Source organism: Chrysochloris asiatica, unplaced genomic scaffold, assembly GCF_000296735.1.
Source record: "Chrysochloris asiatica unplaced genomic scaffold, ChrAsi1.0 scaffold00134, whole genome shotgun sequence".
Taxonomy (NCBI): domain Eukaryota; kingdom Metazoa; phylum Chordata; class Mammalia; order Afrosoricida; family Chrysochloridae; genus Chrysochloris; species Chrysochloris asiatica.
The window spans coordinates 9086262-9090169 of NW_006408652.1; the positions used below are offsets into that span (position 1 = coordinate 9086262).

Genomic DNA, 3908 nt, shown 5'->3' on the forward strand with positions numbered 1-3908 from the left:
GCATGGATATTATCCTAACACAGACAGCATTGTACCTCATGACTGATCTGGATATGGTCTTTTTGACAATGAATGCAACACCATTCCTCTTCAATTTCTCATTTCTGACATAGTAGGCACCATACTACCACCGAACATCATCGGAGATACTGACAACATGCGACTAGACATATACTCATACCTTAATAAAGCATACCCAAACCCACCCTTCACGCAGTTTGCCAAGTAGCCATATTTTTCTTGTTTTTGTCAGTGAATGCTCCCATCACCAGCACCTACTCTTGCAAGGCTTTGTTGACATTATAATCCCTAAAGCTTGCATTTGTTTGGGTTTAACTGCTGGGTGGCCTGGATAATTTTTATTTGCTGTGAATATACTGAAAGAATATAGGAGGTAACCTACAGGACACATAGATTACCAGATTGTTCTCATGAAATTTGAATAATAGTGGTATTAACTGGGCTTCCAGTTTTATATGACTATAAAAGTAATTTTCTTGACCCTAGAAGGTATTTTGGAGTCCTAGTATGGCACTATAGAATAAATATTGGACTGCTAACTGCAAAGTCAGTGGTTCAAACCCATCATCTGCTTTTTGGAGACCCCATACAAGGTCGCTATGAGTTGGAACAGACTCGACTACATTTAGAACAACAGAAGGCATTTTAATTATCTAGGTTTAAACAACAAAAAAAAAAAATGTTCATTTTTAATTATTTTTCTTCTAAATTCTGCCTTCCTTGGAACTACAACATTTCCCATTCTCCTCTGCAAATTAATAATAAAACCAAACACCCACATTTTATTACTTCTAGCCCATTTGTTCTTGTTATAGGTCCTGATAGTTCCTGGATAAATGCCTAAGTTTGTTTCCATTTCTTTCTAGGTCAGTTTTTAAGTGGCGCTGTATGCCTATTATAACACAAGAATTGCCCCTCCTGTTGCTATCAATCTAGATTCAAATCTAAGCTCTGCCATTCCATATACAAGAATCAGTGTCATATAACGTTGTCTCTGCTTAGTTGCCTCATTACCAGTAGCCATGATCAGATGTTTCCTCTTAATGTGAAAGCTCAAGTTGGATGCAAGATCAAACAGGCTCTTCAAATCTGTAGAGAAAGTGGGGTCCCCTTTTATTCTCCCCTTTGCTCTTGACCTCCTTTACTTTAGCATTGATGGAAAGGAAAATTCTTAGCTAGAAGGCAAGATTTAAAGTCAGATCGTGTTACCAGATTAAGGATCCAATATGCCTTTTGCTGTCATTCAAAATAACAGGCATAAGAAATTCTGTTTAAAATAACTGAACTTTTTGATGTAGAGAGCTTCTATATAGGAGATTTAAGGTGTTAGCTTTAAATCTGACAGTGATAGTGTAAGGCAAAGTATGAAAGTGAAATCTTGGAGAAACTGTCGGGTTTTTTCTGCCTGTTTATTAATGGTTGATATGATTTATAGTAAATGCTGGGGAGGATTTTCAGGCCCATTCATCATTGAAAGGGAACACCTTCTAGTTCTTAATGTGAGTGTATCATAATTAGCAGTGCATGTAGGCTAGGAGATTTAGTTCTGTCTTTTCTGAAAGTCCTTCAACCTCATATTTAATTCCAAATTTATTGAATATTTTTTCTTCCATGAGGAAATTAATTATGCCACTGGAAAAATCATCAAACCTAGAAAGGAAGTTAATATCAGGCACAGTATAGACTGAATTGATTAATATATTACAATGATGTGACGTGAACAACCCACATGGCCTGCAATTCAGAATTGTGGAATCATTATTTTAATTTTAAAAGGAAGGTCTGTTTGTATGTGCCACTCATTTTCAGTAAGAGCCATGCTATTTATTTCTGAAGTTCATGCATGTATGCACACTGTGCAACTCATAGATGACTGTTGCTATAAATACCAATTACATTAAGAATATCCATCCAAGTGAATTGTGTCTTGTTAATGCATCCAGAAAGCCAGTTAAAAGGGTACAAATCCATCACCAGCAGTCTGTTGGCCTACATATTTTAGTTAACTTGACTTCTGCCTCAGGATGTTTTAGTGTTGGGTTCTTGGGCTGTTACGTGCCATTGAGTTGGCTCCAACTCATAGCCACCCCATGCAAAATAGAAAGAAACATTACCTAGTCCTGCCTCATCCTTGAAATTGTTGTTATATTTGAGTCCACTGTTGCGGTCTCTGTGTCAATCCATCTCATTGGGAGTCTTCTTTTTCAATGACCCTCCGCTTTCCAAGCATGATGTCCTTTTCCAGGGGTTGGTCCCTCCTAACAACATGTCCAAAGTATGAGAGACAAAGTCTTACCATCCTTGATACGAGAGACAAAGTTTCAAAATCCTAGCTTCTAAAGAGCATTCTAGCAGTACTTCTTCTGAGACAGATTTGTTTTTTCTTCTTGCAGTTCATGTTACTTTCAGTAATCTTAGCCAAAACCATAACTCAAATGGTTTATGTTCTATGTTTTATGGTCTGCATTACTCACTGTCCAACTTTTGCATGCATATGAGGTGATTAAGTACATCTTAATCCTCAAACTGACATCTTTGCTCTTTAATACTTTAAAGAGGTCTTTGGCAAGAGATTTGCCTAATGAAATACATCATTTGACTTCTTGACTTTGTTTCCCCAATCGTTGCTTGTGAATCCAAGCAAAATGAAGTATTTGATAACTTCAATCTTTTGTCCATTTATCATGCTGTTATTTATTGGTACAGTGGTGAGGATTTTTGTGTTCTTTACATTGAGATACAACCCATATTGAAGACTGTGATCTTTGGTCTTCATCAGTGAGTGTTTTAAGTCCTCTTTGCTTCCAGCAAGCAAGGTCGTGTTATCCACATAACGAAGACTTTTAAAGACTCTTCTTCTAATCCTGATGCCACAGTCTTCTTCATATATTCATTTCTCGGATTCTTTGCTCAGCATACAGATTGAATAATATGATGAAAGGCTACAACCCTGGTGAACGCCTTACCTGATTTTAAACCATTCAGTGTCCTCAGGTTCTGTTCAAACAATTGCCTCTTGGTCTATATACAGTTTCCTCACAAGAATACTCAACTATTTCAGAATTCTCATTCCCCGAAATGTTGTCCACAGCTTGTCATGATCCACACAAACGAAAGCCTTTGCACAGTCAATAAAGCATAAGTAAACATCCTTCTGGTTTTCTCTGATTTCAGCCAAGATCTGATGTTAGCAAGGATATTCCTCGTTTCACATCCTTTTCTGATTCTGCCTTGAATTTCTGGCAGTTTTCTGTTGATGTACTGCTGCAACTGGTTTTTAAATGTCTTCAGCAAAATGTTATTTCCATGTATTATTAATGATATATTGTTTGATGATTTCCACATTCTGTTGGGTTACATCTCTTTGGAATGGGCATGAATATGTATCTCTTCCAATCAGTTAGTCAGGTAGCTAGCTACCAAATTTCTCTACATAGATGAGTGAGCACCTCCAGTGCTACATCAGTTAGTCAGGTAGCTAGCTACCTAATTTCTCTACATAGATGAGTGAGCACCTCCAGTGCTACATCAGTGTATTGAAACATTTAAATTGTTATTCCATTAATTCCTACAGCCTTTTTTTTTTTTCATCGATGCCTTTCATTCAGCTTAGAATTCTTCCTTCAGTTCCATCGGTTCCTGATCCTAGGATACCTTTTGATTTCATTGAACACCGACCAATTATTCTGGGTACAGTAACTCCATATATTCCTTTCGTCTTCCTTTTATTTTTTAAAGACAGAGTAGAGCTGCCCCATAGTTGTTGTTGTTGTTGTTAGGTGCCATCAAGTCTGTGCCAACTCATAGCAACCCTATGTACAACAGAATGAAACACTGCCTGGTCCTGGACCAACCTCACAATTGTTGACACGGCTGAGTCCATTGAT

General features: G+C 37.4%; 1 protein-coding gene across 1 annotated transcript in view; it reads left to right on the forward strand.

The window, feature by feature from the left end:
• AFF2 (AF4/FMR2 family, member 2) overlaps nt 1-3908 on the forward strand; it is a 559120-nt gene that overhangs the window by 472584 nt on the left and 82628 nt on the right. The window lies entirely within an intron of this gene.